Below are 23840 nucleotides of genomic sequence, written 5' to 3'. Positions count from 1 at the left end.
GGGACAGAGAGAGACAGAGCATGAACGGGGGAGGGGCAGAGAGAGAGGGAGACACAGAATCGGAAACAGGCTCCAGGCTCCGAGCCATCAGCCCAGAGCCTGACGCGGGGCTCGAACTCACGGACCGCGAGATCGTGACCTGGCTGAAGTCGGACGCTTAACCGACTGCGCCACCCAGGCGCCCCAACTATATGGTTATTCTTAATGACAGAAATCTCACCTCTCTCCTTGTGAGCTCCTGGCTGCTATCTCCTGACATATCTTCCCTTGTCTGGGCCATTACGATAACCTCCTAATTTGTCCCTTGGCCTTCAGTGTTTCAATCTCAGGCCAGCTTCGGATCTGTCACTCCCTTGCTTTAAAACCTTCTGTGACCTCCTATTTCCTCCCAAATCAGCACATACTTCTTCACCTTGCCTCCATTGTGACATTGGTGTCTGTCATCCCCCTTAGTCAAGTCTCCACGTTCGAGGAATTTAAATGTTGGCTTCTTGGTGAGAAGTCAACTCACTGAGAGCAGACCTGGTATCATCCCTGGTTGTCCCTGCCCCTCACTCCCTTCATCTGGAATCACGGTGGTCCCTATATGGCCCTTAAGCCACAGCGACCTGGTGTCCATCTCCCCGATACACCATCCCTGGTGAACATCTTGGCCTGGAGGACGCATGGCGCCGCACATTCAACCCAAGCAAAAGGGCACCCATTATTTGTCTACACCTGCCCTGGTCCTGGACTCCCTCACACGGGTGATTGGCACTCCCAAGCCAGAAATTTGGGAGTTCTATATTCTCCTCCTTCAATCTCATCTATCCCACCAACATCTCCAGAGTGGGTTTCTCCTCTCCACCCTGCCCCTGCCCAGTACAACTCCATCATCACTTGCTGTGTTTCCCTCTTGCTGTTTGCAAGAGTGGCCATCTTCTCCCCAGAGTTTCTGGGCAGGCCTCACCTGGGCTTCTCCCTCTCTTATTTCTCATCCCTGATTTGGCTGGAATCTGGTGCTGAGTTGCCCCGGCAGGTGAGACAGGGTGGGTTTGATCGGGGCACCTCAAACGCCTAAGACACCAGAGGCGGTGGAGCTAATGGAGATTCTGGTTGCAAGCACTGGGGAGGGAGCGGTGTGTGTGCAACATCAGTCTGGAATCAGCACATGGCCTGAGCCAGGGGAAAGCATTTGGAGGCAGGAGGGCGACTCCCTACAGGCAGGGCCCTCTGGGCCCATTTGCTGTGCTAATTGCCTGACAGAATTACAGGGCAGGTGTCCAGGTCTGGGGCTGTGGTCTCATCACGCACTCAGCAGCTGAGGTCTTTTGCAGGGTGGGGGTCGGGGGGAGTGCTAGGGAGGTAAGTGTGGAGTGGTGCCCCCCCCCACCTCCTGCAGGGCTGATGGATGGCACTAAGTATGCATCGGTGGGGCATGCCTGTACTCCAGGCTGACAAATGCCACAGGTGCAGCCGCAGGGGACGCGAGCCAGCTGCTCCCATCACATCTGCGAGTATGCTGTTCAAGGTCATGCTGTGAGCAAAGGTGGTCTGGTGGCCTGGGGGCTTGAAACCCCTCACTGCCCTTGGTGGGTCCTCTTAGCTAACCATGTTCTCCTGGCTGGGGAAGCAGAAGTGGGAGGTGGGGAGGGTCCTTTCCCTCAGGGACAAGCCGTGTCACTCTGCGTTTGCCAGCGCAAACCTTGAGATTTGTCTCTATCCTTGGTGAGAGAACAGCTGTCTCTGCAGTCTGCAGCTCACCTCCTCCTAGAATCACCTCTGCTGCTGCCTCCACCCGTTCTTCTGCCTCCTGAGATTTTTTCTGGTGCTGTTCCCACCCTGATGTGGTCTTTCCACCCCAAAGCCCCATCTTGCCATTTCTGAGGTCACACCAGTCTCCCCACACTGGCAGGGCTTAGGCTTCAGCCACTGAAGTGGACTTCAGTTTGCTTTTCCCCAACTCACTTATACAAAAATGAATTTAGTGGAAGAATGCCATCAATTTTATGTCCTCCCCTCCAATTAAAAAAATATTAGCACCTGCAACTACCTGTCTATAGTAGAATCTAGAGGATATTGATCTCACGTGGAATTAAACACTTAGACACTTCAGGTTCTGCAATGAGTACCATGAAACTGGGATATCCAGGCACTGGGTGGCCTGGCCATGTGGGAGAGCCATGTGTGATGTGGTAGAAAGAACCAGGAAATGGCATCTGAGTTTCTGGCACCTCTCAGTTGGATGGCCCAAGAGCTAATCTATCCGAACCTCAACTTTGTCATCTGTAAAATGGGGTTACAATTTATCAGACAGGGTAGCTCCTAGAATTAGGGAGGGCATGATACATAGTATGCACACAATAAGTGTTGAGTTAATATGAATCAAGTTGGGGACTTTGCAACAGAAAAGTCAGCCTGGAGCTTCACAAAAAAGTAAGAAGGTATCAGTCATATGATCCAGCAATTACACACAGCTATGTACCCCAAAGAAGGGAAGACAGGCATTCAAATAGATATTTGTACAAACATATTCACAGCAACACTATTCACAATAGCCCCCAAGTAGAAATGATCCAAATTTATATCAAGTGATGAATAAGCAAAATGTGATCTGGCCATACAATGGAATATTACACAGCTATAAAAAGGAAGGAAATTCTGCTCCATGCCACAACATGTACGAATCTTGAAAATGTGCTTAGTGCAAGAAGCCAGACACAAGAGGTCACATATTGTATGATTCCACTCATATGAAACATCAAGAACATGCAGTCCATAATCCCTTGAAACAGAAGGAAGTCTAGGGATGGCCAGGGACTAGGAGGAGGTAGGAATGGATTAATTGGTATGCTCTGTTTAATGCATATGAGGTTTCTTTTCGGGGTGATACAAATGTCTCGGAACTTGATGGGGTGGCTATTGTACAACATAGCGATTATACTAAATGCCACTGAATTGCACATTTTAAAATGGATAATGGTTACTTTGAAAAAGAAGAGGAAAGGGAAGAAAGCATCAGGGGGAAATTAACACATTAAAGCACACGGCATTGCCCTCTGTCCCCCACACAGGAGCAGAATATCCTAGCCTGGATTTTCAGGGTGCGCCAGGTACGCCCTTGCCCCAACCCAACAGAACATTACTTAGGCCTAGCTGGCCAAAGTACGGCAGAAACACCATCCTTCTTCCCCAGAGCTGGCATGGGTCTGCCGTATAGGGATGGCATCTGGGCACTGAGGGTGCCTCTGCTCTGGGGTTCTCATACTCCTCCAGGCCTCCTTGGTGACCCCAGCAGAACTCCCTCCGCCACAGAGCGGGCCCTGGGCCTCCCCCGGGACATGAGGCCCAGACCCCTTTATGCCACGCCTGCTCTCCTCCAACTCAGCCTGTGACATTCTTGGTCTCACACACCCATCTAACACATCTCGTACCCTGTACGCTGCCTCTGACTACCCAGGTGTGAGTCTCCCCCAAACTGTGAACACGCAGAGGGCAGGCACACAGGTCTGTTCATCTCTGCAGGCACAGAACACTCATACCCATCTCCGGCTGGTAAAAAAGGAGAGTGGGTCGTGAGAGAAGTTGCTGGATTCTTGTTTCCCTCGTGGCTCTCTGCCTTTTTTCTTTTTCTTTTTTTAACCTGGAGGGAATACAACTTCAGCATCTCCACCCACTTTATAAATACTTTGACAAATGGTTTCTCTCCTGCCATGCTTACCCCAAGCAGGGGGCATCTGTCATTTTGGAAGGCAACTGTTTACAGCCCTTCTGACCTTTCATGCAGAGTCAGCGGCTGGGGGGAAGGGGCTGGGGGGTGGAGGAGGGGGACAGCCGGGCCAACTGCAGTTCATCAGGCCCAGAATTTAAACACAGGAAGAAAGAAAGAAGGAAAGGCAGAAAAACCCTACACAACTCTCAGAGTAATTGCTGTCTCCTTGGCAACGAAGCAGCAGTCTGGGGACCTGTGCTCCTGTATCCTTGCCTGGGCTGGGAAAGCAAGGGACTGCCGGGAGGGAGGGTGTTTTCCACCCTCCAGTGGCATTCTGAGGAAGGACCTGTTTTCAAGTCACTCCTCAGCCCCTTTACTGTTCCCAGTGTCTCTCAGCTACAGTTCATACTTTGCTGACGAGCGTCCCAGGCACTGGGAAGAGCCAGGCATCTAGGTGGGAAGCACGCACAGAAGCACGGTCAAGAGGACCCACAGTCCAAGACGGCTTCCTGCTAAGCCACAGCACCCCGTGCAAGCCCTACCAACGGAGCTTCCTTTAAGGCAGTTAAACTCTTCCTCTTCCTCCTCCTCTTCCTCCTTCTCTCTCTCCTCTCCTCCTCCCCCTCCTCTTCCTTGCCTTGGTCTTCTTAGGAAACCCCCTTCTCCCTGCAGAAGGACTTACTGGCCTTTGGGGACCATGGGTGCATACTGGCAGGAGCAGGGAGCAAATGGCATAAGGAAGGGGTTGCAGAGGCTGGGAAAGGTGGGGTGGGGTCTCCCCTGGGGGTTCAGTAAGAGAGGAGAAAACTTCCACCTGTCCCACCACCTGCCGCCCACCTGAACTGGCTGTGGTCTCGCTGTGGAGACCTCAAGGAAACAGAGACCCTCCCTTCCATGCTCCAGTATGGATCCCTTCATCCTCCAAGGGGAAGCTCTAGTTTCCCCTCTTCCAAGAAGGCTGCCAGGGCTGCTCCAGCTGTAATGGCCTTTCCCTGCCGCCTGCCAGGCTCTCTCATTCAGTGCTTGTCTGTCATCTGGAGGTGGGGTGGCCCCCCAGAAAGGGTAGGAGCAGCCCAGGAGTGGGAGCAAACTTCATCCTTATGGGCGTCTCCGTGGTCCGGTAAGGGTTCAGCAAGCGTGTGTCTGTGGATGAGAGGCAGTGTGAGCTTCCTGCAGTCGGAGCTCTACTGCTCAAAGAGAAAGCCTCCGAGAACCCCTGGCCGGGGCATGGGCTGCTGTTACTGAGCGGGTTTGATTTTCTCCATCCTTACATTCGCTTCACCAACCTTCAGTTTCATCTACCAGGCTCTTCACACTGCTCATTCCCACCACCAGGCCTGTGCTCATACTGCCCCCAGCCTCCAGAACGAATACTCTGCCTGGTCCTTATGCTTAGGTGTAGCCAACCTGTGCTCTCAGGCCAAGTTCCAATGCCCCCTCCTCCTACGGAGCCTCCCGTAAATGCTCATGAACCTTTCCATCCCTTGTTGGCTATGGCAGTTACAGTCGTAACTACCTCTCCTGTGTGTCCTCTGATTGGTTCACGGGGACCTAAGTTTGTCCCTTCGTACGGGTGATGTGTAGGTGTGCGTGCACGCACCTTTTGATAGGTATGGAGCGGGCATCTCTTAGGTGATGGTTCTGCTGAGCCCAGCAAACATAGGAGATGCTCAGGGCAAGTCCCTGGAAAGAGGGGGACATCGGTGTGTCTAGTTGACAGCTCCTCTTGGTCCCTCTTTCTGCATTTGCCCCATCTGACCCGGCCAAAACAACCACAGCCCTTATGCTCTCTGTCCCTGGTGTTCAAGTGATCTGCTTTTGGCTCCTCTACCCACATCTGAGGGGCTCCTTGGTTAAGCACTGAAAAGATGACCTCCTCACCACTCCGTCAGGAAGAGGGTGTTATAGCAGGAACCGCAGCTCCCTGTGAAGGTTTTCTGGCCTTCACTCGGTTGGCGGGTTACGGCCTCTCCATAGTGTGGCACATCATTGGCAAACACTTATTGAGCAACTACTGTATACATAGCTCAGTGCTGGATGTTAAAGGGGGAGAAGGGAGCTTTCTCCCTCTAGCATGATATTGATCTTAGGGGGCTCAGAGTTCACTTGAAGAGGGAGGTAGATCAGAAACAGACAAATCACATGAGGGATAAGGGGGGTTGTGAAACTGCCTGGGCCAGGCATCTGAAACTGATCCGAAGCTGACCCATTGAGCTCTTGGTCCCAAGCCAAGGAGCCCCCCTGGTGGTAAACAAACAGTTTAAGGAAAGCACAGGGAATTAGAATTTTAAAAACCTTCCAGTGGTAATAAAATCTGGGGTGTAAAATGGGTTAGGAAATTTATTTTTTCAATATATGATTTTTTCCCCCTCTTCTCTGAAAATCCACATATCTATTCCGCTTCAGGTTGGGGCTCCTTTAAACGGTTTTATTAAAAAAATCATTTACTGTGGGCTTTTCAGTTCAACTTTAACTGGACCGGGTGGAAATTAAAAAAAGGATATTTTAAAAATAAATTATATAAATTACAGCCCTAATTATAAAGGAACTTTTAAAAATGTATCCAAGCATTAAAAGAAAATCTTTCTTTAAAAAAATGCCCCATTTCCCTGTTCCATTGCAGGAGCATAATTTAGATACTTTTAACAAATCCTCGTCCTTTGGAAGAAGCGGGCTCTCCAGGCCCATTTGCCTGTGTCTCTTTCTGCGTGCTATTATTATTTGATAACTTTGGGCTTAAATCTGCATGAGAGCCAATTATCTCTCTTTGTCATCAAGCAGGCTTGCTGTTCGGCAGTGGTTTTTATAGTACAGTAAAAGCCTTCCAGAGCCTGGAGGAGGTGGGTTTGTGGTTCAGATTACACTCTATCTTGCCTCTCCCAGTGACTTCCCTTATTCCCTTTTTTTGTTTTTGCTTTTCATCATTTCCCGATGCGATGCAACAAGTTTTCCTCCCCCGGCTACATGCGTATCTCTGCACCCCCGCCAGCCTTCTGCCCGTCCTGACCTCCTTCCTTGAGGATCTCATCCTCTCAAGGCCTTTTTCCCTTGGCCAAGGCTTCCCGCACAGAAGTAGTAGGAATTGGTGTTTCTTGGCCCACCCTCCAAAGGGAGCTTAAAGCACGAGTCATGAGTCATGCTCTCTTTCCTTCTGAACTAGTGGAGGTGGCATGGTGAGAACAGCACTGGAGGGAGGCAGGGACCCCTCCTTCATGCAGCTGACAGTCTGAAGGGAAGGGTAGGGAAGGCTGGTGCCGGATCAGTGCCTCAGCAGTAGTGTTAGAGACAGGGGTGCCGCCCTCCTGCCTGGGGCCCGGAGAGTTCTGGGAGAGTGGGCCCTGGCTGCTGCTGCTCTGGCTGCTTCACTAGGGGAAGAGAGATGATGATCGGAAAGGGCAGATGGAGTTTCACAAAGCAGGTGGGGATCCCCAGCTTGAAAAGCCTGGACTGGGTGGAGAAAAGGAAAGGCATGCCAGGGCACGGGAACGGCCTGAGCAGAGGCAGGACCCAGGGTGGATGATCTGGATGAGGACACTTGATCCCATGGGAAAGCAGGGATTCGGTCTGCTTTCCTCACTGCCGGGACCCTGCCACCTGGACTGGGCTGGGTACCTGGAGGCCCTTGATGCCCTTTGGTGGAACGAATGAATGAGTGAATGAATGGATGAATGAATGAATGATGAGGGTATGAAGGGAAAGGGGAGAGAGGCTGGAGACGGATTAGGAGGGTTTAGGGTATTAGATCTTTCTGGTTCTCAGGTGGAAAGATGCCTCTTCTGGCAAAAAATCATTTCCTGACTTTGCACTCTCCTTAGCGCAGAGGCCCCAGCCCCTGCCTGCCCGGTGCACCACGCCTTCCCCTCTGCCCCCTTCCAGACCCGGGTACATGCTGTTCCCTCTGCTGCAGGGCTCTGCCCCACCCTCCTGGACCATTCTTCCATCACTTGTAGACATTCTTTCTTCCTGGAGTTCCTTCTCGAGCCCAAACACCAAGTCGGGTCCCCTTCTCTGAGAAGTTTAGCACCTGGGGTACGTCACTGATCCGATTCTCCTCCTTGGTTCACCTCTTGACCAACCTTTCCTCCCTCAAGAGCTGCACTGGCCTCTGTTATCTCCATGTGAGACTGTGGAGCCCTGGGAGGCTGTGGCGGCTGCACCATCTACTTTTGGCATCACACATGCACACACTCCCCAGCCCAGCATGGCGATTGGTGGGGGCAGTGGCTCTATAGGTCTCTCCCTTCCACCTAGTCCCCAGTAAGCCCCGACGGCCGTGGGGCTTAGTCGTTGCCTCTTTCTGTTCTGGTTGGAAGGCTGGCATCAGTGGCTGAGAGCCCTGCCCCTCTTCCCACTTGCAGAGTGGCTGGAGCCCTGGCTTTCCCAGCAATGGGCCAGCTGTTTGCATTTGGAACTGGGGTGCAGGTGTGTTCCTGCTGGAGGGCACTCATTTCATTTTTCAAATGAGGGCTTCCTGGAAGGTGATGGGAAACTCCACGGTTTTTGCAGGAGGTACTTAGGGAGAGGTGATGTTTCCAGAATGGCTACAGGCAGAGGTGATGTGTCCTCCCAGGAGGTGCCTGGTGGAGGTGAGCTCCATCTGCCTTCCCCACCACTCAGCACACTTCGGAGACAGTGCCCTCTTGTGCCATTCTTCTGTTGCAGTTTTAGCAGGAAGTTCACATGTCCGGGAAACCTCTGTGTCCCTGGGGCAAACCAGAATGCTAGTTTGCCGCTTTGTCTGACATATTTCTCTAACTGTCTTCAGGGCGCAGAGCCTCCATTTGGCTGTGAGAACCCCTTTCCCCACCTTCTCTTGCCTCCCTCACTGTGGGGGGTGACCAATAGAGCACAGGTTGGGTGACTGAGACAGCTCTAGTTCTGGGTGGGTATATGCCATGCGGTGACCGTGGCACTTTGCTCTGTGGGAACTCCTGAGGCCAGGGACAGGGAAGGCACCTTCAATCCCAGGTTTGCACCCAACACCCTTACACAGGATTCTCTACAGTAGATTGCCTGAGTTCTTCTAGAGGCTGGGGGTCGGAGGGGAGGGAATTACATGGGTCGGGGGAGCCGTAACTGGGAAAGTTTGTAATGGTATAAAAGATAATGCTACGACCGTGGAGGTCTCTCAGCCTCTGAAGTGTGGCCACCATGTCTGATTGGGTGGGAGCTGCCCCCACCGGGCCCTCCACTCTCCCTTAGCTGGCCACCCTGCCATTGATTCAGGGCCAGCGACTCTTAGGAACTCTGCGGCCCCCTGGGAAGGCCTGTTTGGTGCCTGCTCCCTGTTCCCTGGCCTCCCTGCTGGCTGGCAGGCAGGCAGGCGGGTGGGCGGGCAGGGAGAATATTACCCCTAAGATAAATGAAGAAGACTTTCAGCCCTTATTGGATTATAGTTTTTATTGAACTTTATAAATTCCAATTAGCAGACCCCTGGGCAATAAGCGACACGCAGCCTGTGGCTCACTTTATGGCGTGATTATGACCCTGTTTATCCTCCCCGAACGAGAAGTATTAATGGAGGAAACGAAGGAAAGGGGACCCAAGAATACATAAAAACAGATATTGGTGACACAGAGCTGAACAGACGGGGTCAGGGAGAGAAAACAACCTCCTGGCAGGCCACGGGGCACAAAGGACGAGAGATTGCGAGAAAGCCATGTGCTCAGAGCCAAAGCCCGCTGGGATGCCCTTCTGGTTTCCCTTCCCACACAGAGAGCCCGCTCATCCCCCACTGGCTGCCGGGCCCTGGAGAGCACCTCCCACCCTTGTCACCAGCAAGCTATCTTGTTCTGGCTGGAGTTTGATTTACGAAGCGCAGGGTCCTGCCTTGTGCACCGGGCAGCCCACTGCCTGCCTCATGAGGCCCTGACTCTACAGCTCAGCAGCTGGAGGGAGAGCCCAGGGGTTCCTTAATGGTTCAGAGGAGTCCCTTGCCCTTTGAGAATCTGAGGGACGCTGAAGGCATTCTTCCTGGAAAAATGTCCCCAGTACACACACAGGCACGAATATACCCACACATGTAGGCATACATGCACACATATGCCATTTTCATACAATTTTAGGGGATCACGAGATCTCTTAAAACTGATCATGGTCCACCCCCTACTCCACCATCCGCCACACCCACAGGAGGCTGAGAGCATCAGATTAAGACTCCTTGAGTTTGAGGGAGCCAAGAACTGTCTCCTGTTACTTCCCCTTGGAGGTGCTAAGAGCCCACAGAGAGGAGGGCAGTGTGGGAGCCTGGCCAGAGCAGGGCTGCCGCCCTGGCCCCACCTGTGTTTCCTCTCTTCCTGGATGCTCAGGTTTGTCCCCACTCACTCCACTTTAAACCTTTAATAGCTGGGCCCCAGAGCAGCGGGTGATGAGAAGAGAGGGATGGGGTGAGCCTGGTGGGTTTCTGAGCCAACAGGGTTAGTAGGGATGGCCACACTCTCCCAGATCCAAACCCTCACCCTCCCATGACTTGCTACATTTCCTGGGAAAAAGAAGCGTGCTCAAGGATGGCATACCTTCCTCATTTTGTCTGGCTTCATTTGTACCTCCCTCCCCCTTCTCTGGGTCATCTTTCTCCCAGCCTTTGGTGGAAGATTAAAAAAAGAAAAAAAAAATTCTCCTATCAGCATTTTGCCGTTGTACAGAATCACTAACACAGAAGTATCCGAGGAAGCTTTTGTAGTCTGAACAGGATGAAAAATGCTTCAGGTGTTGATCGTCTGCTGTGGTATGTAAGTAAGATGCCGAGATCTGTGTGCAGCCCAGAGCGTGTCTATCCGGCTGGGTCCATTCAGGTCCCTGCGTCTCCCCAGTGGCCTGGGCCTCGCCCACCCTCTATCCCTCTGTGATTTATGGAGCCCTGATAGGCCTGGTCTTACTTCCGATAAGAAGTATGGGAGGTTTATAAGCCCCACCGTCGTGAACTACCATGACCAGGACTTGCCTGATTCTTCGAGAGGGAGAGGGAATGAACGGCGGAAACTGAGCAGGGATTGGGGCCTGGGCTGAGGGGAAGATTCCTGGGCTGGAAGCCTGGGGAGAGACCAGGTGTTCTCTTGAGCCTTGTGAGGGGGTTACTGTGGACATTCAGGCACCAACATATTGTTGCTTCCACATCCTTGGGTAAGGTAAGGGTTTCCAGAGAGCCAACTTGAGGCCCTTGGAGGAGCGGAGGCCTGCAGACCAGGGATACTGTCTCTCATGTTCCCTAGTCTGTACCTTCTCCCCTCAAACCCTGGGCACCCGGATTAGCTGAGCCTCACCCCAGAAGAGTGGGCTGCCCATCCCCCCCAACCGAAGCTCCCGGGAACAGCCCCTCCTTTCTGCCTACATTACTGTCCAGCAGTGCCAGGGTTCCAGACCCGGAGCTGCAGAAACCACACCTGGTGCTGTATGTGTTTGCCACCTTTCTCGGGTCGTGCCTAGCAGTGTGTGAGGTACACAGCGTGTGTCTTTTCATTTGCATTTTATGGTGTAGACATGAAGGCCTAGACAAGGACTATTTGGTCGGCCATTGTCTTATAGCTGAGCAACTAAGGGAACAGATTTTGGAGCTGGTCTCTCAGATCTGGATGGGCTTTGGGTTACCTGTTGACCCAGCTGGCAGAGGGCTATAGACTTTGGGCGGTTGCATGGAAAATAAAGTTGAGTTTTTTCTGCATAGTTGAAGGCAGCTGGGTGTGGGTGGCTGGGTAGGCAGTGGGGACAACAGGACCTGAGAGAAGAGCTGGGAGCCCAGGAGCCACTGCTGCTCCCTGGAGGCCTCATCTAGCCTGGGTGGCACTTGGGAACAAAAAGGTCCATTTCAGAAACCCGAGGGCTTAACTAATGCTGATGGCACCACCTCAGGCTGGGGCAGGGGCTTCAGCCCAGGTTCTAAGACGTTCCTGGGATTATCCCTTCCCACCCAGAGAGAACAGTTCTTGGTGGTCACTCTATTCCCATCATACTGCCATGCCCCTAATAGATGTTTAGTCCATGATTTAAGTAAGAAGAGTGTCAGTGCCAAAGCCTCAGGTGTCAGAACACAGGTAGAGTGAGCAGTGGGGGCTTTGAGACCATGCTGGCACTTCTGCAATCACCAGGAAAGCCCTTCTGTCCATGGCCAAGGCCCTGCAGGCCCCTCTTCATGGGGAGGAGTCCTTCGAAGACCAGGGGATCCCTGGGATCTTTTGAAACAGATGAAGAAGCCACCTTCCCGAGCAGCCTCCTATAACTGGGGATGAGGGGGGGGATGGGAGTATATCAGGGAGTCATGGGGCACACTGGGCAACTTGCAGAGAGCCCTCACAAAGCGCAGGCTCACCTCTGCCACCAACAAGCTGAGTGACGGTGGCCCCATCACTCCCCTTGCTGGGCCTTCCTTTCCTCCTAGCAAAGTGACAGCATTGGCACGGGGGATCCCCAAGGTCCGTGCCGAGTCTGAAATCCACCAATTCCCCTCTCTGATGTTTCAGGCACGAACACAAATGAGCACGTATGGAGAACTGTGGCAAGTAATAATGGCCCCCCAGCCCCCGCCCCAAGCACACACGCTCTTTTTTCTCTTCATGCCCCTGTAATAGATCATACAGGATGGATTACATTAATTTTCTATAAACTATATCAACTCGAGTGACATGTCCTTAAGGGTTGGCTGATTGATATCTACAATGCGGTCTTATAATCTAAAATCATATTAATATTAATATTAAAGATTTTCTGTCCTTTACGCGCACCATTAAATCTGGAGTATAAGGTGAAATTGACAACATACATTTTGACAGCTTATCTATAATAAATATGCAAATCTTGATGCCCACATGTCATCACAGATGCACCGCAGCTCTCTGAAGATCAGAGCGTGCCTGTCTCCCGCGTGACATTTTCAGCGGACGATCAGAGCACACGTCTGGGCGGCAGGAGCAGCGCTGGGTGAGCCTTTGCCGGCGATGACCCTGGCCTCTCCTGTCTGCCTATGAAAACCTGTCCTTCATCCTGCCAAGCAGGCAGGAGGGCCGAAGGAGTGACAGTCACAGAGAGCAGGGGACACCATCTCACGTACCCCCTCTGGAATACGGGAAAATCGAGTTCCCTCTTTATGAAGTCACAAAGGGACTTGCTGTTTTCTCCAGCCACCTGGTTACAGCAGGTTATCATCACACAGCACCAGTGAGTTTAAGAATTGAGGCTCCTAAGTTGGCAGCCCAGGGGTCAAACCCCATCTCTGCCACTAACCTCTGCTCTTAACCTCTTGTGGCCTCTGTTTCTCCATCTGTAAGAGAAGAGAAACAGCACCTCCCTTCTGGTAGAAATGTGAAGACTGAGGGAGTTCATGGAAGCAGGTGGCCAGCACAGAGTGGTGAGACCTCACTAAAGGGCAGCTCTTGGATTATGTTCTAAATTGGTCCCACTTCTTATGATCCCTGCAACCTCTTCCTGTCCTTGTATGCCTGCCCTTGCCTTCCACTGTCTACCACTTAGCACAGTGACCAACTTGGCTTCTTCTATGCTGGCCTGCACCAGGCATAAGCCCCAGGCAGCAGGGAGCACACATCTCCCTATGCCCCTAGCCGGACCAGGACTCAGGGAGAGAGCTGACACCGATGGGGGATGGACTGAGATTGGGATTCGGGAATCAACCACAAGGAGAAATATACTTATCTGTCTGCTAAGACTCTGCCAGGTGGACAAGATAGGGGTGTGTGTGTGTGTGTGTGCGTGCGTGCGTGTGTTGGAGGGGGCAATGAATCATATCTGTAAAAGTCATGATGCTCCTCACTCACATTAGCAGGGAGATTGAGAGAAGAGCTGAGGGAGGGCTCTGAGGAATTTTCAACAGGCGCAGGATTGTTTGTTTGACAGAGCCCCAGGCCATCACGGAGGCCCCATCCTCACTTTACACCTGCTGATGGGGCAGCAGGGCCCACTGAAGGCCCTGGGGCCATATCTCTGCTCTCTGGCTTCCTTCCAGCCTCTCTGAGCTCACTCTACAGGGTAACTTCCAGTCTCCCAGGCCCCTTCATCAGTTCCATCCACCTCTAGTTTTTGGCACTGCGTTCACCCCTTCCCTGTCCCCCTTCCTCCACAAAACCATCCCAATCAGTCCAGCCACGCTGAGCTCTTCTGTCTCTGAACTCTGCTGAATTCTCAGTGTAAAGAACCACAGGATGATGTAACGCCCCCTTACATTGTTCTGTAATTGGTTGGCAGTGCACAGGTTTGTTCTCTACAACTAGACTGGGAACGTGGGGGTGGGGACTGCTTAGCTTTCCTCTTTCTGTTTCCCTGAGGGCTCACCGTGTGGCAGGGCACATGTGCAGATGTGCTGGGTTTGGGAGCCTTCAGCACTCCGATCAGAGTAGGAACAGACACAGGGACCCCATGGATCTGCAGAAGCATTAAGAGAGCTGTTGGGCAGCTCTTGAAAGGTCAGAGTTGATCTGGATCCACTCACCCTCTTTCGGGTCTCTTGGGGCCAGGAGCAGGGCTCACAGGGACCCCAGATGTTCTTCTGGGGTATCAGGAAATCCATTCATACCCCCTACCTCCCCTGCAGGTGAGGTCAGTGTCCTGGAGGAACCAGTGTCATTGTTTACCACTTGGACCCACCATGTGTTCCAATCCCCGGGCTGCCCCAGCTCTGAGATCCTGAGACACACAAGCGCAGTTCTGACCGAGGATAAGAAGTTTGGTGATCCAGCCTGGGGAGACAGGCTCTCTGGGGGAGTACCGCTAGCCCTGTGCGGTTCTGGGAAATTCGGGCACTTCATGGGATGCTCATCGACAGACTCCTGCAGCTCGGGCTGTGGGCAGAATGGGGCCTAGGGACAGGTGGAGACCCCCATGGTTTGCTGAGAGGACTCCCACTTGGACGGTATTCTTGGCTGCCCTGCTCTTTGTCTCACAAAGTCTCTTGCCACCACCTCCTGGTCCTGCATCCCAGTGCGGAACATGAGTCTCTACACCGTCTTTAATGAAGAGCCACAAACCAATCATCTACAGGTAATCACTCAACAAGAAGTGAAGACAGGAGGAGTGGAAGAGAGGACAGTGTATGGCTTTGGGCAACCCATTCAGGCTCGCCGAGCGTCCACAGTGTCTGCGCTGCATGGGCTGGCTGCCGTTTGCTTGTACATTTATTCCATCTTTCAACACATCGCCACTGTGAATGAGCTACACGAAGGAAGCCAGGTGCTGTGTATCGAGGGGAGTGGACAGCCCCTGCCCTGCACCCATGGAGCCTGTCTTCTGGGCTGTTGAGGAGGTTCAATGAGCTAATATTTGATTATCACCTGGCACAGTGCCTGGCATACAGCAATACTCCATAAATGTTAGTTCTCTCTGCCTTGAATGAGTCACATCTGGTTGGAGAGAAAGAGCCACTTAAAGTAGGACCAGAAAATATTATGGGGGAGGGAGAGGTAAGGAAATGGGTCAGGCTGCAGGGGTGCCTGTGTGAGTGGTGTTGGTGGCTGCGGGGTGACAAGGTGGGTGGGAAGAAGGAAAATGGCCAATTACAGATGGCTTCAAATGCCAACCACAGGAATAAGGATTCCATGGTCTTTTAAAATCCCTTTCTGTCTCCCTCCTCATTCATCTCTTCCCTGCCCTGCCTCTTTGCCGCCACCTCCTCCCTCCTTGGCTTCCTCCCTCCTCCTTCCCACAATTAACCCCAGGCTGTCGTGATTGCTCCCGGAGTTGACGAATGTCTTTCCTCTTTCCCCATCCCCCCCTCTTTTTTTTTTTTTTTTTTTTTTTTTTTTTTTATTTGTGTTGACTTGACTTGACAAGCCCTAATCCCTGACTCAGCTCCCACTTCTTGTTAAACCAAAGGTAAATTCTCGGCCGGCGGGGCGGCCTGGAGCAGGAAGATCTAGACCGCGGAGCAGCCGCGGGAAATATTGATATTAGCCGACCTCTGGCGCCGGCCGCCCGCGGTGAAAATAGGACGCGGGGCCAATCAATTACTGAGCCATTAAGGGCAGGGAGGGGGGAGGAGAAGAAAAAGAGTGGGCTCCTCCATCCGCCTCCCCCGCGCCGGCCATCGCCCCCTGGGGGTGGCGAGCCGCGTCCCGCGCTCCGCTCCCGCTCCCTGTGCGCTCTGGCCGTGGCCCCCAGGGGGTCAATGTCAGTGACCTCAGCAGCTGACAGGAGCCCCAGAGGGCCGGGGTTGGGACGCTCCAGTCTGGCGGCGTGGGTCCATCCCGCTGTCGGCTTGCCGCTGTCTTTGTCTGCGCCTCCCTTCCTCTCCCCGGGGCTTCTCGATCTCCAGCCCTCCCTTTCTCATTCTGCCCTCCTCCTTTTTCTCTTTGTTAAAACCTCTCCTCTTTCCTCGGTGCCTCCTGCTCGTGGGACCACCCTTTCTGTTGTGTTTCTCTGCCTCCCCTTCCCTCCTGAGCTGGCCACAGGGTGGCTCCAGCTGCCCGTCGCCCCTGAGTGCTCCAAGCCCTGTGGTGACTGCCCCTGCCGCTGACAGCCACCGCCAGCCTAGGCCAATGGCCCTCCCTCCAGACTTCATGCCCATTAACACGTGTCTTCACCAATAGGAACCAACATCAGGCCCTTCTGATTTGGGGTTAATGACTTCTGGGAATCTTTTCCATTTTTAATTTGTTCCTTCTAACTCAGACAATAGCCCCATGTTAGGAGAGGACCCCCACATCTAGATGGGGAGCCAGCTGTGCTCACCGCAGACAGAGCCTTTTTGCAGGTGGGTTTCCAGGGTGTGTGGAGGGGGTGGGAGCAACCTTGCATGTTTGTGTATGTGTGGGTTCTGGGTGTCTGTGACCAGGTTTGTACAGCTGGAGGGGTGTGTAGGAGCCAGACATGTTCTCGATGGGAACAAGCTTTTTGGGGGGGGGGGGGGGGGGGGGGGGTGGAGAAGAGAGTCTTCTGGTTTCTTGAGTTGACCATTCCTAAAGGGTGGGGAGGGAGTAGGCTCATTTGTCAGGTGTGGGCTCATTTGGTGACTAGCTGATTGGTCTACAATATCTCCTAAAATTTCCATAGGTTCTTAGATGAGCAAATGAGATTGATGAAATTGAAATTTATCAGATATGGTGTTGGCATTGAGTAAATAGTACTTTTTTACTTTAAAGAAGGGTCCTGCATTTTTTAATAATAAAAATCCCTTTTGCAAGTTCCCTTGTTCACAGTGCTCAAAAGGTGGCCCCAGACCTGCAGTATGGGCCCATGGGCATCAACTAGGAATTTATTAGACATGCAAAATTCTCAGGCCTTACCCATCTATTGAATCAGAAACTCTGGGGAGGGGCTCGGCCATGTGTTTAACCAGCCCTCCAGGGGCTCTGAAGAGCACTGAAGTTTGAGCACCACTGACCTCAATTATCCCCGCAGCTCTGGAAGGTAGGTGGCGTGGAAATGATTGTATCTTCTCTTTAGCTCTGGAGGAATAGTGGCAGAGAACCACGGCATGGCCAGACAGCAGCAGGGCCAGGAATAGGACTATGCCTGGTCTTAGGGTGAGGCAGCCTTTTTAAAGGTGTTAGAAGGTACATTTTATTTCAACTCACAAGCACCCTTCAAAGGAGGTAGATATTATACCTAGAGAGGTGACTGACATCTGCCTGGCTGTGAGACTGCTTATAACCTGTGGGGACTGGCAAGGATTTTCCAGCTCCTCTAGCCAGTGCTCCGTGCTTGGGAGGGGGAGACTTGGGCTACAGCCACTTGCATGAAAAATATGATTCTTTAAGACTGATTTTTAGTTGGACCGTTGAAAGCACCCTATCGTAGAGGGACATCTTTCATACCAACAGCCCACCTCAGGGTTATGTGAGGTGCCCTCTAAAATATAGACTGTAGGTCCCCCTTCTGACAAACAGGTTCCAAAACCCAGAGAGAAGGGATTTTTAGGCCCTTGGGAACCTTCTGGGGAAAGATTTGGTGCCCAGTGGGTACAGTTTGAGCCCCAGCTCTGCCCTTTATGGGATAGTCACGCAACCTGTCCATCCTGAAAGAGCTTGACTTGTAGCATGTGGTCACCACCCCAATGTTCTGAGAGCTCTGAAACAAACCACCCTGCATCCCTGGGCCTCAGTTTCCTTATCTACAGTGTGGAAAGTTAAACTAAAAGGCTCTCCGTCTGTAACAAACCATGGTCAATACTCTTAACGTATGTGAGCCCCACATAGCATAACATCAGGAGGACCCTGCACCCACTGCACATGCTCTTTCCACTGTCCCCACTCCTGTTTCAGGAAGATGAGCCAAGCCCTTGGCAAATGAGCGCAAGTATCAAGAAGACAGCAAGCTCTGTGCTTCGTAGAGCATACCAAAGCCCAAAACGGCGCCTGAACTCATCTTTTCAACCTACAACAATGTCTGGCTACTGGAAGCCTTGCCTGCAGAGGTGGCCAGTATGCGTACCCCGCTGGACAGGGGTCACCAGCAGGGGCTGACTGAAGCTGACAGGGACCTTGAGCCTCCTCCAAACCCTTTTTACCCTATATGACCCAGAAAACAGAATTAATTAGAATCTTCCATTTTCTGAGAACTTGGGTTAATCAAGGTTTATGTGTAGAATTTCCCCTCCCCCAAAAACAGCAAACTGAACTGATGTTTCTATGAAGAATCCAGTACGTAGTGAAACCACTGGTGTAGGACCTGATCCTTAGGGAGCTGGAACATCAAACCACGCTGGGAGACACGGGTTTCAGTCCCCTGTGGGAAAACAAACCCATAGTGGGGTAGATGGGGAGAGAGTGGATTTGGGTTGGCTTCCCAGGATCTGGGAAGGAGCGGGATAAAATGTTTCCTATTGTCATTTGTCATCTACAACAGACCATCTCTGTGCATTTTCCTGCTCCTTCCACAAAAGTGCTGCCTCCAAGGAGCCGCCCTGGCTATAGACACCTGACATCGCTCTCCTTGACCTTTTACAAGCCTGTGGACTAAACCACTCAACTTCACTCTTGATTTCAGACTCTCCCAAGTGGCTCCTTCTCAGGGTGTGTTCTACACCCCAACCGGATTTTAGATTCCTTTAGGCTGGGAGAACTCAGGGGTTCAGCAGAGTTTAACACACTGCAGCCACTGGATAGATACACTTAAAATCACAGACAGGAAGAGCTGAAGGGATCCTTACAGATCAGCTAGTCTGACCTTCAGGTCGCAAATGAGGCAGCTGAGGCCCAGACTGCAGGGTGACTTGGTCAAGGCCTCATATCTGGTGTCAAGGCAGGAATAGAAACCCAAGTCTTGACAAAAATTGTTTTCTGGGTAGACACAATGTCAGTAAGGAGTTTGGGAGAATAGGGCTCCAAAAAAATTAATGAGAGCTTAACGGATACAATCTCTTTGGAAGCAAATGTCAGTCAACATGTACAATGCTCAAATCTACTGAAATAATTTCACTTGGAAGAATTTATTCTACAGGTGGAAGCGTGCCTGTGTGCAGCAGATGTGCACAAAGATGTTGATTGTGTGTGATTTGTAATAAAATAAAACAAAACTAGAAAGAACCTAATTGTCCATGGGGACCTGGCTGTGATAAATTACTGAGTATCTGGACAACTAGATACTCTGCAGCTACTAAATGGAGTAAGTTGATCCTCAGGCATGCTGACTTGGAAAGGTCCGAGATCTAATGGAAAGTCAAAGGTCAAGGTGCATAGCAACGTCGGGAGCATATTCCAATTCCCACAACAGAAAGTGTCTGTGGGTGTGTTTGCACGTGCCTGTCTGTACTTGACATATTTCCGGGAGAATGCCCAAAAAACTGCTCCTTCTGGTGAGTGGGATGGGGTCTCTAATGGGAGGGAGAATCCCGCTTCATTATATACCCCTTTGTACTTTTTACTGTGTGTGGGTTATTTTTATAATAATAATTTAAAAACCTCAGCACTCCAGCCTCCTGGTTCAGCATTTCCCCCCACTGTACCAAACCATCCCTTTTGCCGTTATTCTTCTGTAGATCAGTAACTTGGAGTCTAACTGACATAATTTCAAGTAGGTAATAAACAAAAAACAAGCCATCTGCTCCTAGCTCATCCCTTTATTTTTTTTTTTTATCCCACAGTTGCTTTCTAGGGGACTGAGCTCTAGAGTAGGACCCACATATGAAGGTGGTTCAGCACGGGGTTAAGAACCAGACTCTCAGCACACCTGGGTGGCTCAGTCAGTTAAATGTCTGACTCTTGGTTTTGGCTCAGGTCATGATCTCACGGTCTGTGAGTTCGAGCCCTCAGTGGGGCTCTGTGCTGACAGTGCGGCGCCTGCTTGGGATTCTCTGTCTCCCTCTCTCTCTGCCCCTTCCCTGCTTGCATTTTCTCTCTCTCTCTCTCTCTGTCAAAAATAAATACACATGACAACAACAACAAAAAGGAACCATACCCGCAAGGCTGCTGTTGACCAGGCAAGTCCCTCTGTGCCTCAGTGCCCTCACCTGTAAAATGGGGATAGTAACAGTTCCAGCCTCCCAGTGTTTGTGGGAGAACCAATGACCTAATGCATGTATCTGGTTCTCAGGAAGTGGTTGGATGGATGATCCTGACTTCATCCTCTCACCTGGTGAGCCTGAGAGGTGGCCAGGACACGGAGCTCCCTGTCTATCTAGTGCTCCATCCCAGATGACATCGGTAGAGTTGCCCTTCAGCCTGCAGACAGCATCTTTGACCTTAGCGTCAGTCTTGGCTGGATGGAGAATGGCAGACTCATTGCATGAGGGAGGTCTTCAGCGAAGCATATAAACAAGGGAGCATCCAAACAGTCTGGCACCAGCTCCCACATTGAGGAAGCTGGAGAGAGGAATGGAGGCAGGGGAACTGGAAGAAGAGGCATTCCAGGAGGTGAGACAGCCTGCTGCCTTGTCTTCCCATGGGCATGGGAAGCCAGAAGCTTCTGGACTTGCTCTGCCTGCACCTGGTGGATTTCTGGAAAAGCTAGGGCTGACCTTTTGAGGGAGACCATGGTGTGGTACTAGCTGCAGGACAGGGTAGATCCTATTCCTAGGGGCATTGGCACCCAGTTACCACTCGGTAGCCACCCCAGCTTGGACACGGATTTGACTTTCCTTGGCCTCAGTGTCTACACCTGAAAAGTTATGGTGCCTGAGCCTCACCCCCAAGGGATTCTGATTCAGTCAGTGAGGAGTGGGGTGTGGAGAGAGGCTGAGACCCACAGCCTGGGTCCCCAAGGGCTGCCGTGGATAGTTCTGTGGGTTTGCCATGCAATCTGCACACAGAGTGGATGACGGTCACTGCACAGATCCAAGGTCTTTTGGTTACATCATCGTTGACACGTGGTCTTACTGTTGTATTGTCCCTAAAGACTGTACCCCTTGTCCATCTTGCAGAGGACAGTGAGCAGGACTCTTTTCCTGAACTTTGGATGAAGATGTAATAATCGTGATTTATTAATAATAAGATTTGGGGCGCCTGGGTGGCGCAGTTGGTTAAGCGTCCGACTTCAGCCAGGTCACGATCTCGCGGTCCGTGAGTTCGAGCCCCGCGTCAGGCTCTGGGCTGATGGCTCGGAGCCTGGAGCTTGTTTCCGATTCTGTGTCTCCCTCTCTCTCTGCCCCTCCCCCGTTCATGCTCTGTCTCTCTCTGTCCCAAAAATAAATAAAAAACGTTGAAAAAAAAATTAAAAAAAAAAATAATAAGACTAACATATGATCTCATAAATCTCACCATAACACTGTACGGTTCTTACAATTATTGTGTCTGTTTTATAGAGAGAGGAAACTGAGGCAGAGAGAGGTTATGGAACTTGCCTGAGTCTCTGGTGGGTCATCCAGTTCCCCTGTACCCTTGCCAAGTGCCACTCCAGCAGTCCTGCAGTCCCAAACAGGCTTCCACATACTGGACGGGACAGGGCTATCACCCAATGCTATCCCGATCGTGGGTGACCCTGTGCAAGGTCTCAGGCTTCTGTGGCCTCAATGGAGATGAAAACTCCTCTCTGCCTGCCCAAGAAGGTGCTTTGAGAATGGAGAAGGGCTGGCAGGTGGGCTATGACCATAATTATTGCCCCTTACCTCCTCCCAACTTCCCATCCCGGAGGAAGGGCGGGAGGTGGTTGAGGAGGGGAGATTGGAGGATCCTTCTCAGCATCATGTTTGCTTCCTGGAGCAGCCACTCTTTGTTTTACTTCCTTTGTTCCCCTTCCTCCTCCTGCTGGTGACGTGGTCACCTTCCCAGGAGATAATGCCCGTGTGGCTCTGTCCTGACAAGCCCTTTCGGCCCTATCTCTAATCTTCTCTGGGTTTAGGATTAATAGACTTTTTCCTCGTTTGGGATCAATAAGTACAGAGAGAGGGAGAAAAAAAAAAAGGAAGGAAAAAAGTCAGCAGGATTAAAAAAAAAAAAAAAAAGGACTGATAAGAATCTGGTCCAGGTCGTAGAACCATGATGTTGCCAGTAGTATCTTTTAAGCTGGGGGTGGTGCCAGCAAGGGAAGGGTGGGCGTTTAGAAGGGGTCTCGTCTGCCAGGACTAGGAGCTGAAGTGGGAACTGGCTATGGGACAGAAGGAGCTGGGTGAAGTCACAGGCTTGTTGAGGGGCCCCGGGGACCCTCAGCCTCTGTCCACAGCAGGTTCCAGCCTGAATCTTGGCCCTGGAAGTCTCTTTGGGTCCTGAGCTGCCTATCCTGATGAGCTGCCACATGCCAGCGGACCCTTCTCTCCAGCAGCTGGTCCCCACCATGTGGGAGCAGGGTCCCCAAAGTGTCCCCTCTCCAGGCCTCCAGGATCCCTTGAGGGTGTGGACTCTTTAGCTGAGTTTGCCAACCTGGAATCCCAGAAGCCAAGGTCTTTCTCAGTATTTCACAAAGCCAAATGGAAATTACACATGTCCCCTTGATGAGGCTGCACGGGGAAAACAAAAATAGCACCTCGCTGCTTTTAGCAAGAATTATATCCACTCCGTGTGGCTAACACTGGTTGCTGCATGCCGATCTGTGCCTCTGATTAGCCTTTGATTAATAAAAAATGGGGAAGGGAATCAATTATTTATTTAATAACAGCAGTTTGTTTTAAAGGCAAAAACCTTTAAGGAAGCAGAGGACTTGGGGGTGGGAGGGAACCAAATGAGGGTCTCTGGCGACAGAAGTTTGGGAATGGAGGCTTTCCATGGTGGAGTTGCTGTTCTCCTGTGCCCAAGCTGGAGGCCCTGTCCTGCAGGGCTTTCCGGATGTGGGATGCAGCCTCGAGTGAGGGGAACCAGTGCAGCTGGGGTTCTTGAGTGCAGGGCACACAGAGGTCAGGGGGGTAGGGCACTGGTCTACTTTGGTCACTACAGGGCGGTGAGTGATCTAGGCTCATCCCCAGCTCCCGTCAGGATCTCTCTGTTACTTCTGGCCTTAATCTCTTGCGTGCCAACACCAGGAACGCCCTTGGAGCAAGGGCCTGAGCGCATGGCCCCTGCTCCCCAACTGTGGCTCTAATTCCTGGAGCACCTAGGGCAGCTCCCTCTGCCTGGTCCGCGCAGGGGGCCGCCCTGCCTGGCCCGCTCCTCTCGGCCTTATTCAGGCAGCCTTCTCCTTGCAGAGGGCACTTCTGCTGATCTTTGCATTTCACAATATAGCCATTCATCAAGGCCGAGATCGAAGGGCACCCTGTGCAGTTGCTCCCCAAGTCATCCCCTCAGGAGACAGCCTTTCTTCTTTGGAACATTCCCCGCACTTTGAATGTGTGCTCCTGTGGCAGTTCGGGAAAATGCTGCTTTGTATTTTATTTCTTTGTAGGTATTTTGAGGGAAGGGACTGCATCTCAGTCACCTTTGTAACTCCTGCCCAGAGTATGTGCAATAACAGATGGAGCAGTGGATGCTATCTTTTGGGGAGACTGTATCCCATTTACATCTGGAATAGCTTTCTGATTAGAGAACACATCTTTAAAGGAAATGATAACAGCCTCTTTGAGGGATGCAGGGGAAATATACACCTTCCCACCTGTGATAACCAGATTAGGGCACATGGGTCACGAGTTTGACTTTTTATTTTCTGGAAGATAAGGAAGAAAAAAAAGTCAAGTGACACAGTGTTATTTTTTCTGACAAAAATGAACCTAGCCTTTTGTCAATGGAAATAACTGCCCTCCCTCCCTTGACAACGATATTCAAACTCAGTTTTCTCATCTGTCAGTTGGGATAACAATTCCTGTCCCACTGTCCTCATAGAGCAGTTTCGAACCTCAGGGCAGAGAAAA

The 23840-nt window shown here is 51.7% G+C and overlaps 1 protein-coding gene and 1 long non-coding RNA gene across 15 annotated transcripts in view; one reads left to right on the top strand and one right to left on the bottom strand.

Moving 5' to 3' along the window:
* CELF4 (CUGBP Elav-like family member 4) overlaps positions 1–23840 on the bottom strand; it is a 226783-nt gene that overhangs the window by 170065 nt on the left and 32878 nt on the right. The window lies entirely within an intron of this gene.
* On the top strand, positions 12808–15023 carry LOC125914665 (uncharacterized). The gene is made up of 2 exons (XR_007455383.1): positions 12808–13031; positions 14229–15023. It is a non-coding gene; the product is annotated as an uncharacterized LOC125914665 (long non-coding RNA).

This window comes from Panthera uncia, assembly GCF_023721935.1.
Source record: "Panthera uncia isolate 11264 chromosome D3 unlocalized genomic scaffold, Puncia_PCG_1.0 HiC_scaffold_8, whole genome shotgun sequence".
In the NCBI taxonomy this organism is placed as follows: Eukaryota; Metazoa; Chordata; class Mammalia; order Carnivora; family Felidae; genus Panthera; species Panthera uncia.
This window is presented reverse-complemented; position numbering and strand designations above follow the sequence as displayed.